This window comes from Manis javanica, chromosome 2 (assembly GCF_040802235.1).
Source record: "Manis javanica isolate MJ-LG chromosome 2, MJ_LKY, whole genome shotgun sequence".
Lineage (NCBI taxonomy): Eukaryota > Metazoa > Chordata > Mammalia > Pholidota > Manidae > Manis > Manis javanica.
Window position 1 is genome coordinate 104,412,551 of NC_133157.1, and position 13,688 is coordinate 104,426,238.

A 13,688-nucleotide genomic window follows, 5' to 3' on the forward strand; every position below is an offset into this window, starting at 1 on the left:
AAACGCAGCCGAAGGACAGCCTGCGTGGTCATATGATATGCTGACGGGCCAAGGACAGTGGGTAGCCAACCAGACCGCCTTCCCCTTACAGGTATACGCACAAATAAACACATGCGCCGCCAAGGCATGGAAAGCCCTCACCAACAAAGGAGAAGTGTCCGGCAATTTGACAAAAATTATTCAAGGGCCGAGCGAGCCATTTTCTGACTTTGTCGCTCGTATGATGGAGGCCGCAGGCAGAATATTTGGAGATCAGGAACAAGCAATGCCCCTAGTGGAGCAATTAGTATTTGAACAATGTACCAAGGAATGCAGACAGGCGATAACACCCTGGAAACAAAAAGGGATACACGCCTGGTTGAAAGCCTGTAGAGAAATAGGAGGGCCACTCACCAATGCGGGCCTCGCCGCGGCCATATTACAGAGCCACAAACAAGCCAGGATCACTAACAGAAGTATCAAATGCTTTCAATGCGGGAAATTAGGACATATAAAGAGAGAGTGTAGGAGCCCAGCTTCAGAACAAACAACCCAAAAGACCCCTGGGTTATGCCCTAAGTGTAAGAAAGGCAGGCATTGGGCCAATGAGTGCCGGTCTATTAAAGATATAGAAGGGAAACCCTTAGAACTGCCAAAAAACGCCCAGAGGGGCCCCCGTCACCAGGGCCCGCAAATATATGGGGCAACCAGCACGCAAGTGTCATTCGGGAACAACCAGGCCCCCCAAGGAGAGCCACTTCAGGTTCTGCGGGATTGGACATCCGTGCCACCACCAGAATAGTGTTGACTCCACAGATGGGAGTTCAGCCTATCCCTTCAGACTTTAAAGGCCCCCTACCACCAAATACCGTTGGGTTGCTCTTAGGGCACTCTTCTGCTGCCTTGAAAGGCCTGACAGTCCATCCCGGAGTCATAGATCAAGATTATGAAGGACAGGTAAAAATCATGTGTTCGGCCCCTAGAGGAATCTACCCTATATCTCCGGGAGACCGCATAGCCCAGCTCTTAGTTTTACCTAGTCTCCACGCCAATTATCCTGCTACCAACACGGAGAGGGGAGAAAGGGGCTTCGGCTCCTCTGACTGGGATTCAGCCTTCATAGTATTAGATTTAGCAGACAGACCAAAATTAATTCTTCAAATAGAGGGAAAGAGCTTTGAGGGAATCCTAGACACTGGAGCAGATAAAAGTATTATCTCTGCAACCTGGTGGCCCTCCAAGTGGCCTGTGACCCAATCCTCACATTCATTACAAGGTTTAGGATATGAGTCAAGCCCTTCAATTAGTGCCAAACCATTGAAATGGCGAGCCCCTGAAGGACAAGAGGGTACAGTCACCCCTTATGTACTCCCTCTACCAGTCAATTTATGGGGGAGGGATGTCATGAGAGACTTAGGCCTCAAACTCATTAATGAATACTCCACCCCCGCCCAAGGCATGATGATGGACATGGGCTACATCCCTGGCAAGGGGCTGGGGAAACACCAACAGGGACGCATAGAGCCCATCCTGCCCAAAGTAAAGAATGACCGTCACGGCCTGGGTTTTTCATAGGGGCCATTAAAGATGCCATGCCCATACCTTGGCTCACAGAGGAGGCCGTATGGGTTCCTCAGTGGCCCCTATCCTCTGAAAAATTAGAAGCAGCTCATTGCTTAGTGCAAGAGCAGCTCCAAGTGGGACACCTAGAACCCTCTGTGTCCCCATGGAACACACCCATATTTGTAATCAGGAAAAAGTCAGGATCATGGAGGTTGCTTCATGATCTGAGAGCAGTAAATGCTCAAATGAGAATGCTTGGACCCGTACAACGGGGACTGCCACTCCTCTCCGCCTTACCCAGAGAATGGAAGGTGCTCATAATAGATATTAAGGATTGTTTCTTTTCCATACCCCTAAGCTCCAAGGACAGAGAAAGATTTTCTTTCACTTTGCCAGCTATTAACCATGAACAACCCGATGCCAGATTTCAGTGGAAGGTCCTCCCTCAAGGAATGGCAAATAGTCCCACCATATGTCAACTGTATGTTCAGCGGGCGCTAGACCCAATTCGTAAGACCTATCCCACGCTAAAGATCATCCATTACATGGATGACATCCTTCTTTGCTCCCCACAACCAGCGGAAATAGAAGAAGCATATATAGATCTCACTAGATCCCTAGAAAATTGGAGACTGAATATAGCAAGCGAGAAGGTCCAAAAATCTAGTGTTAGCAAATTCCTAGGAGCAACCATTTACACAGATGTAATTTGCCCCCAAAAGCTTGAGATAAGACATAATCAATTGCGAAATTTGAATGACTTCCAAAAACTCCTAGGGGATATTAATTGGTTGCGGCCATACTTAAAGATACCCACCACTGAGTTGACACCACTGTTTAAAATCCTAGAAGGAGACCCACAACTAACGTCACCGCGCTCCCTCACACCTGAGGCATTACAAGCCATTCGCAAAGTAGAACAGGCTTTGATGACAGCACAATTAAATAGAGTGCAATCGAATGAACCCTTTGAGTTGTGTGTGCTTCCCACCCCGGAGCTGCCAACAGCAGTTTTATGGCAGCACGGCCCACTGATCTGGATCCATCCCCAAGCCTCTCAGGCTAGAACAATAGAGTATTATCCGGCAGCCATGGCCAAACTTGCTTTGAGAGGAGTAAAAACCTCCATGACTCATTTCGGAGAGGCTCCAGCTAAAATTATAACCCCTTACAATGTAGAACAGATACAAGTATTATGTGCTATGAATGATGATTGGGCCATACTTGCTTACAGTTTCTCAGGAACCTTTGATAATCATTTCCCTAAACATCCCCTCATCAACTTCGCCAAAAATCATCTCCTAGTATTCCCTCGGGTCACTAGCCTAACCCCGCTGCCTCATGGAAAAACAGTTTACACGGACGGGTCTAAGACAGGCACAGGTGCCTATGTCCATGATGGCAAAGTTGTGACAAAAGGCTACACGCCTGACACTCCACAAATAGTGGAATGTCGCATAGTCTTAGAGGTCTTACAAATCTTTCCTGAACCTTTAAATATTGTGTCTGACTCCTGTTATGTAGTTAATGCAGTCAAATCTCTAGAAGTGGCCGGGCTAATCAAAGCGTCCAGCCCAGTAGCCACTTTGTTCAAACAGATACAATCAGCACTACTTCATAGGCAATCTCCTTTGTATATAACTCATATCAGAGCGCATTCAGGCCTTCCTGGGCCTATGACCCAAGGCAACCACTTGGCAGACCTCGCAACCAGAAGCATAGCTTTTCCCCTGCTAGACCCTATCACCACAGCTTCAAAATTCCATACACAATTTCATGTCACTGCCGAAACACTGCGCAAGCGGTTTAGCATAACCAGGGCCGAAGCTAGGAACATTGTCCTTAGCTGCCAACATTGCTGCAGCTTCCTTCCCGCACCTCATGTTGGGATCAACCCCAGAGGTATTAGGCCTTTACAAGTTTGGCAAATGGATGTGACGCATTTTTCACCTTTTGGGAAACTTAAATACGTACACGTATCCGTGGATACTTGTTCAGGAGTCATCTTTGCCTCCCCATTGTCAGGAGAGAGAGCTTCCCATGTCATCCAGCACTGTCTTGAAGCTTGGAGCGCATGGGGCTTACCACAAATCCTGAAAACAGATAATGGCCCAGCCTATACCTCTACAAAATTTGCTCAATTTTGTCAATGTATGGGGATCAAACACATCACTGGCCTTCCCTACAACCCACAGGGTCAAGGGATTGTGGAGTGCGCGAACCGCACGCTCAAATCTTATTTACTTAAACAAAAAGGGGGAATTGAGGGTATACCCCCCACACCAAAAACTGCCACAGCCCTAGTACTTTTCACTGTAAATTTTTTGAATCTGGATGCTCAAGGCCATACAGCAGCGGATCGCCATAATCAGTGGCCAAAAGACCCACAAGAACTAGTAAAATGGAAGGACGTGTTATCTAACCAATGGAAGGGCCCGGATCCAATCATAATCAGATCCAGGGGAGCTGTGTGTGTTTTCCCCCAGGGTGAAGAAAATCCCTTCTGGATCCCGGAGCGCCTAACGAGGAAAGTCCTAAACAAAGGAGATGACTTCGCTGTACCTCCTGACCCTGCTCCTGACACTGGAGACCCCGACTCAGGGAGTATTGAGATGGGGAATCCTGTCTGCCTTTCCTAAGCCTATGCCTGTCCGTTTCAATGCAGCCGTTTTTCCCCGCTTTTTCACCACCAACTCTAGTATGAACTTGCCCTACCTAGAAAAGGACACCCTAACAGCCCCGTTGGGAGAAAACCAATCCTTTGTAACTAATGGGTCATTATGCTTCACCACTCAGAATCTAGCTGGCTGTATCTCCCTGAAACGGAGGAAATACGGATGGTTCATTGACATAATTCTAGAGGCCAGTGGCCTCCCCGTTATGTCAGCTAAATTTGAAGGGCCTAATAAGGAAGGGAGCCCGCCCTATAAGAACATGACTATCCACCAGATGGTTCTCTGGATCAATGGCACATTTGTACACTCTCCCAGGAACAATTCCACCGACAGGCCTCGTCAACCCAAATATGCCTCCCATTGTGTGGGCGACTATGAGGGAGAGCTGTGGCCCTGGACTGACTGTCAGTCAACTGTAGTAACGTGGGCAACTGAGAGGCAGGAGTTTACCATCTCCCCAGATATGGAGGGACGGCCAGCCAATGAGGCTTGGTGGCCAGTAAAGGTGCTCAAAGGCGAGTTTCGTCAGCAGCTGAGCATGAACCCCTTCCATAAATGGATGCTGTGTGGAGTCAATGGCTCGTGTACCGACCTCTCCCCCTTTTCCGCCCTCCAGGGTGGGGGAATCGGTGTAAAAAATATCACCTTTTGGTGCGAGAACAACCACACGCGCGCACACTGAAACATGACCATGACCCATAACAACGAGAACTACACGTGTTCAGCAAAATCAGGTCCAGAGTCACCTAATTCCCTTTTTCCACCTTCTCCAGTATGCGTATACCCCCCATTTCTGTTTATCTTATCCAATAGTAGCTTTGACTCCTGCTCCAATGAAACCTGCTTTCTGTCTCAGTGTTGGGATGCACGTAACTTTACCAATGCTTTGGTAGTCCACATCCCCCGTTGGGTCCCTGTTCCCGTAGACGCCCCTAACACCATGACTCTGTTTCGAGAAAGGCGCGATTTCGGCGTTACAGCCGCCATAGTGCTCCTGATCTCCGCGACCGCGGTCGCAGCCACCGCCGCTGGTATAGCTTTAGACACCTCCATCAAATCGGCTACAGAGCTCAATAACCTTGCAGCCTCAGTAGCTTCTGCCCTGGACCAACAGTCCACACTTGATGGCAAACTGAAAGGAGGAATAATGATCCTCAATCAGCGCATAGACCTTGTAGAGGAACAAATGGAGGTGCTTTGGCAGATGGCCCAATTGGGATGTGAGCGGAAATATCGTGCCCTCTGCATCACTAGCATTCAATATGAAAATTTTACATGGGCAGCTAATCTGTCACGAGACCTGTCCCAGTATCTTTCAGGAAACTGGTCCCAAGACTTCGATGGGACACTAGAAGAGCTGCGGTGAGAAATAATCCACATCAACTCCACCCGTCTAGATATCTCTGTAGCAGAAGGACTCTCTTCCTGGTTCCTCAGAGCTCTCTCCCACGTCAAGGAGTGGGTGGGCATGGCTGGGATGGGCGTGTTCATGCTTGGAGGTCTCATGCTCCTACTCTGGTTGTTATGCAGACTCCGCAACCAACATAAGCAGGACAAGGTGATCCTTGCTCAAGCCCTAATGGCGCTAGACGTTGGCACCTCTCCCCAAGTGTGGCTCAACATGCTTAAGAAGGAAGCTCGGCTTTAGCTTGAGGTAGCTCTTGCACCCTGAGCCCATGTGGCACTGCACCAGGCCCGAGTACCTCATTGCTTAATCACAGCTTTCTCTAAGAAGCTCATGGTGCAAGAGGGTTGAGAAAAAAGGTCCAAACCCTTTGTACCAAGCGGTCCCAACGCCAGCCAGAGGATGCGAGGCAAAGCACTGCAAGACGTCTTGGACCCCTCTGAGAGGCATGCCTGACTCCATAGGGGTAGATGCCCAGAACCCCTCTCCAAAAAGGGGGCATCAGGAAGTATGATGGAGGTCAGGCCTCTGTCTCCGCCTCTGCTGGCAAGTTCCGCCTTGAGCTTCTGTTAGACAAAAAAGGGGGAGATGTTGGCAGCCGCGCTCAGAAAATAGCGCCCAATGCAGGGCAGCTGGAAGGCCCCAAACTTCCTAATGACAAATCATCCCACACCACTAAACTACATGCTAATTGCGCCTTGGCATAAGGACCAATGAGACCCACCAAATTGTTATGCTAATAAGGCATATGGAGCCGCACCAACCAGGTCAGAGCATGAGAACTATATAAGCAAGCCTCTCCTTCCCCTCTAAGTCCTGCCCAACTCATTTGTTTCACAAAGAGCTGAAGAATAAAGCTTTCTGCAGAAGAATCCTGCTGTTGTTGCGTGCTGTTCTTGCCGGCGAGGACGGGGCACGCGACACTCAGTCCTTGTAAGGCAGGGCTGGCAGAAGACATTCTTATATGCAAAAAATTTACCTAATTGAGATTTTCTTCTCTTAACTCTTTACCTCATGTATCTATATCTACCTTCTGTGTTCTCAGGCTTAGTTAATGGCTCTCCTGTCTCTCTCATTGTCCAGTCTCTCCTCATTCCCCTCTTCTTCACTGTGGGAGGCAGAATTCTAAGATGACCCTCAGAATCCCCACTCTGGCATACATACACCTCCCACTTGTATAATCAAACACTAAATCAGGTGTGGCTGTTAAAGGGATTTTGACAAATGCCATTAATATTCCAAAGCAGTTGGCTTTAAGAAAGGGAGATTATCCTGGGCTTTTCCTGAAGAAAAAGAGTTGAAGTGTGAGAAGGATTTGACATGAGAGAGATTCTCTGTTTCTAGCTTTGAATATGGAGGGGACCACATGCCAATAAAGGCAAATGGCCTCTCAGAGCTACAAGCAGCCCCATTTGACAGCCAGAAAGCTAGCACCTCAGTCCTACAACGGCAAGGAACCATATTTTTCCTACCACCACATGAGCTTGGAATTGGACCCCATGCTCCAAATGAGAGAAGCAGTAAACCTTGCTGAGACTTTGACTTTCTCTAACGAAGACCCTTGTAAGAGAACTCAGCACGCCATGGCTGGACTACTGGCTGGAAGAACTGTGAGCTAAAAGTTTGTGCGGTAACCTTCGTTTGCAGCAAGATATTACACAGGAATAGAAAACTAGTATGTTCACCCCCCTGCATATGTTCAGCCACTGAATCCTATCAGAAATCTCTTTTCTCCATCCCCCCTCTACCATCTCTCTCTCCTTTTTTATTATGATAAGAGCACTTACCAAAAGGTGTACCTTAACAATATTTTTACATATACAACAGTCTATTGTTATCTATAAGGCACAATGTTGTACAACAGAGCTCAAAACTTACTGATCTTACAAAACTAAAAATTTTATACCCACTGAATAGCAACTCCCCATTTCCACCTCCCCATGCCCCTGAAAACCACCATTCTATTCTTTGCTTATATGACCTCATTGAAATGGAATTGTGTAGTAATTGTCCTTCTTTGACTAGCTTGTTTCACCTAGCATAATGTCCTCAAGGTTTATCCATGTTGTTGGTTCCAAGATTCTGACTGAAAAATAATACATTTAAAAAATCGATTTTAAAAATCTGTTCTTCCATGCTGGACACTTAGGTTGTCCCACATCTTGACTATTGTGAAAAGCACTGCAGTGAGCATGATGGTGCAGATTTCTCTTCAAGATCCTGATTTCAATTCTTTTGGATAAATATCCAGAAAGGGAATTGCTGGGTCAAATTAAAAATAACTCTATTGTTAATTTTCTGAGGAACCTCCATACTTCCTTCCATAGCAGCTGTGCCATTTTGCATTCCCAGCAACAATGTACAAGAGTTAAAATTTCTCCACATTCTTGACATCCATAGCACTTGTCTCTCTTGTTTTTTTTATATTAGCCATCTTAACACGTGTGAGATGATACCATATTTCCCTGATGACAAGTGAAATTGAGCATCTTTTCTTATACCTGTTGGTCATTTGTATGTCTTTAGAGAAATGTTTAAGTCCTTCAACCATTTTTAATCAGTTTGTTTTTGCTTTTAAGTTGTAGGAGTTCCTTATATATTTTGGAAATTAATATCTTGTCAGATAGGTGACAGGCAAACATTTTCTCCTTTTCCATAGGTTTTTTCTTCTATTGTCTCCTTTGCTATGCTTACAGCATCATATCCAAGAAATCACTGCCAAGACCAATGTCATGAAGATTTTCACCTATGCTTTTTTCCTAGGAGTTTTATAGTTTCAGTTCTTGGTTTTAAATTATTAATCCATTCTGAACTTATTTCTGTGTACAGTGTCAGATAAGCATCCAACTTCATTATTTCACACATGTGTATCCAGTTTTCCTAATACTATTTGTTGAGATGATCCTTTCCCTATTGTGTATTTTTGGCACACTTACTGAAAATAAGTTGACTATATATGTGGACTTATTTCTGGGCTTTCAGTTTTATTGGTCTATATGTCTGTCTGTATGCTATTATTTACACTGTTTTAATTACTGTAGCTTTGTAATATATTTTGAAATCAGGAAGTGTGATGCCTCCAGCTTTGTCTTTTTCAAGATTGTTTTGTCTACTTGGGGTCTTGTGTGGTTCCATACAAATTTTAGAAAATTTTTTCCTATAAAAAATGCCATTGGGATTTTAACAGTGATTCCATTGCATCTGTAGATTGCTTTAGGTACGGTGGACCTAACAATATTCCAACCAATGGATATAAGATGTCTTTTTCTTTTTTGTGGTTTGTCTTAATTTCTTTTATCAATATGTTGTAGTTTACAGTTTATAAGCTTTTTACTTTCTTAGTTAAGTTTATTTCTAAGTATTTTATTCTTTTTGATGTAGTTGTGAATGTGATTGTTTTCTTAATTTCTTTTTTCCACATCCATATTGTTAGTGTATAAAATGCAACTGATTTTTGTATATTGCTGTACCTGCAACTTTATCAAATTCACATATTCTAACAGTTTTTTTGTGTGGGGGATCTTTAGAGTATAAGATCATGACATCTGCAAACAGGGCCAATTTTACTTTCTGTTTCTGATTTGGATGCCATTTTGCTATGGTGTGAATGTTTGTGTCCCCGCAAAATTCATCTGTGGAAATCCTAACCCTAAAGGTGATATTAGTCATTGGGAGGTGATTAGACAATGAGGAATGAGGGTGTAGGATGAATGAGAATCTCATGAATGATGATAGAGCCCCCTTGCCCCTCCTTCCAAGTGAGGATTCAATTAGAAGTCTGCAGCAACTTATTCATATTAGGAGACTTTAACATGCCACTTAACATCAATAGACACATCAACTAGACAGAAAATAAATAAATAAGGAAGCAGAGGCACTGAACAACACATTAGATTAGATGGACCTAACAGACATCTACAGAACACTCTATCCACAAGTAACAGGATACACATTTTTCTCAAGTATACATGGAACATTCTCCAGAATAGATCACATTCTAGACCACCAAAAGAGCCTCAATTAATTAGGAAATATTGAAACTGTATCAAGCAACTTCTCAGACCACAGTGGTATGAAACTAGAAATAAATTACACAAAGAAAACAAAAAAAGCCCACAAACACATGGAGGCTAAACAACATGCTTCTAAATAATCAATGGATCAATGAACAAATCAAAACAGAAATCAAGCAATACATGGAAACAAATGAAAACAAAACTACAACAGTCTAAAATTTGTGGGATGCTGAGAAAGCAGTTCTAAGAGGGAAGTACATAGCAATACAAGCCTACCTCAAAAAAAAAGAATTCCAAATAAACAGTCTAAACTCACAATTAAAGAAACAAGAAAAAGAAGAATGAGACCCAAAGTTAGTAAGAGGAACATAATTAAGATGAGAAATAAATTAAAAAGAGGAGAATAAAACAAAAGAAAAAATATCAATGAGACCAAGAGATGATTCTTTGAGAAGATAAGCAAAACAGACAAACCCCTAGCCAGACTTATCAAGAAAAAAAGAGGATACAAATAAAATCAGAAATGAAAATAGAATGGTCACAACAGATACCACAGAAATACAAAGAATTATTAGATAATTCTATGAACAATTATACACCAATAAATTGGACAACCTAGAAGAAATGGGCAAATTCCTAGAAAAATGCAACCTTCCCAGATTGACCCAGAAAGAATCAACATCTATTAGAACTAATAACTGGATTCAGCAAAATTGCAGCATGCAAAGTTAATACACAGAAATTTGTCTAATTCCTATATACTAACAATAAACTAGCAGAAAGGGAAATCAGGAAAACAATACCATTTAATTTCATAAAAAGAATGAAATACCTAGGAATAAACCTAATCAAGGAGGTGAAAGACCTGTACTCTGAAAACTATAAGACATTCATGAGAGAAATTAAAGAAGATAACAATAAATGGAAATCTGTCCTGTGCTCATGGATAGAAAGAATTAATATTGTCAAACTGGCCATCTGCCCAAAGCAATTTACAGATTCAAAGCAATCCCTACCAAAATACCAAGAGCACTTTTCAATGAACTAGCATAAATAGTTCTAAAATTCACTTGGAACCACAAAAGACCCCAAAAGGCCAAAGCAATCCTGAGAAAGAAGAACAAAGCTGAGGGAATTACGCTCCTTGACTTCAAGCTCTATTACAGAGCTACAGTAATCAAGAGAGTTTGGCTCAAAAACAGACCCACAGATCAACGGAACAATAGAGAGCCCAGATATAAACTGAAGCATATACAGTCAATTAATATAAGATAAAGGAGCCATGGATATACAATGGGGAAATGACAGCCTCTTCAACAGCTGGTATTGGGAAAATTAGACAGCTACATGTAGGAGAATGAAACTGGATTACTGTCTAACTCCCTACACAAACTCAAAATGGATCAAAGGCCTCAATGTAAGTCATGAAACTATAAAACTCATAGAAGAAAACATAGGCAAAAATCTCTTGAACATAAGCATAAGCAATTTTTTCCTGGACACATATTCTCAGGTAAGGGAAACAAAAAATGAACAAATGGGACTACATCAAACTAAAAAATTTCTGTACAGCAAAGGACACCATCAACAGAACAAAAACGCATCCTACAGAATGGGAGAACATATTTGTAAATGATTTCTCTGATTACGGGTTAACATCTAAAATATATTTTAAAAAAATTCATGCCTCAACATCAAAAAAATAATCAATCTGATTAAAAATGGGTGGAGGACCTGAACATTTTTCCAAAGAAGAAATACAGATGTCCAACAAGCAAGAGAATTTAATAATATGGGTAACTGTTGAACCACTGTGTTGTACACTGAAACCAGTATGACTGTATATCAATGATACTTCAATAAAACAAAACAAAACAATTAGGAGTCTGGAACCCAAAATGGAACCCTCTCCTGACCTTGCTGGCACCCTGATCTCAGACCTCCAGCTTCCTAACAGAGGGATAAATTTCTGTTTATAAGCTACCCAGTCTGTGGTATTTGTTATAGCAGGCTGAACAGACTGACTATATATTTTATAAATACATATTCCAATATAAAAATATATCTATGAATTTTTATGTTTTACAAACAGTAATTTTTATATATTACATTAAATTATATATATTGTGGGGTTTTTTGCCTAATTATTCTGGTTAAGATTTCTAGTACTATATTTAATATAAGTGGACATCCTTGTCTTATTTCAGATCCTAATGAGAAAGTTTTCAGTTTTCCACCACTGAGTATGATGTTACCTGTGGGCTTTTCATCTAAGGCCTTAATATACACCAGCAAACTGGATAACAGAGAAGAAACCGATAATTTCCATCTATCATTCCATCTATCAAGACTGAATCATGAAGAAATAGAAAATCTGAACAGACATATAACAAGCAAGGAGATTGAATCAGTATCAAAAAAACTCCCAATACAGAAAAGCCAGAACCAGATGGTTTCACTGGAAAATTCTACCAAACACTTAGAAAGAATGAATGACAATCTTTTGTCAAACTCTTCCAGAAAACTGAAGAGGAGGGAATAATTCCAAATTCATTTTATGAGGCCAGCATTACCTAATACCAAAGCCAGACAAGGACACTACAAGAAAATGACAGACCAATATTCCTATGAACACAGATGCAAAAAATCCTCAACGAAATACCAGCAAGCCAGATTCAACAACATATTAAGGAGATCATACATCATGACCAAGTGGGATTTATCCCTGGGATGCATGGATAATTCAAGAGATGAAAATAAGCTAATGTAATACAACCATAGTAACAGAATGAAGGACAAAAACCACACGATCATCTCAATAGATGCAAAAAGCATTTGATGAAATACAACACCCTTTCATGATAAAACTATCAACAATCTAGAAAAAGAGAGAAATTATTTCTACTTTCTCGGGGTTGCCTTTGTTCAAAAGGTCATAACCTCCTTCCTCTGCCATTATAATGGCTTTAATGGTCCCTTTTCCAGGAGCATCTTCCCTTTCTGTTCAATCTTAGCATTGTCACTACTTATCTTACCTTCCACCTTTTCCCTATTCTCTTATCATTTGTGTCCCCCCTCTGTGTCTTTGCCTGTTTATACTATTAATAATTTTCCATTTTTGTAGTAGAGAAATAGCTAACAAGAATAGAGAGAAAAGTATGCACAGTTCATTTATGGAAGAAACCTTTGAGAACCTGCTATATATCTAGCCTGTGCTTGGATAAGGATTAGTGAGTTAAACAGCACACAGTCTCTTACTTGAAGGTGCTCACATTGTAGAGGGAGGACACACAAATTGGAAATTATGAGACCAGGCATAAGAGCAATAATAGAGATATACATATGGAGGCTCAAAAGAGCATCTAACCTGAGGGAACAAGATGTGGGAGAGGAGAGGAGCTGGTATGGGGAGGTGGAGAGAGAGCCAAAGGTACGGGGTTTAGGTAGCTTTCAGAGAAATCACCTCCTCATCTAAAAATGGAGGAAGAGAAGGGACATGTTGATACGAATGTCCAAGTGACCTTAATTTTCTTCATAAATCAAAGAGACAGGTTCTCCACTGAGTGACTTCTCATTAGTTTATTGGCTCTTTTTTTTAAATGCTTACCGTCACTGACTGGCATAGAATAGCATTTGTGTGTTATACCCATTAGAATTCCTTCAGTCCTAAGGGTCAAGATACTGGGCCAAACTGTCTTCAGTAAAAAGGTAATCGTCTTTTGAACCTGGATAGCCCTTGGCAGAGCTGGTCTGAAGTGACGCTGGTGTCTGGAGTCCTGCAACATTATCAGGACCTGGATCTCTCCGCCTTGAGGCACAGGGCTCCACCCAGCTTACTGGGCTCTCCTCCATACTCTGGCTTCACTCTCAGATAGGTTCTCTATTTAGAATTACAAGCTAGCTGTACAAGGAACTGACTCCAAGACAGCTGGAAGAACAAGAGTCTTCTGGAAGCTTCTGAAAAAGTCCTGATATTTACTCTGATTGGACCAGCACAGGTTCTGTATTCTGCTCTTATCTGGGGTGCCTGAGATTAGGGAACAGAAGGTT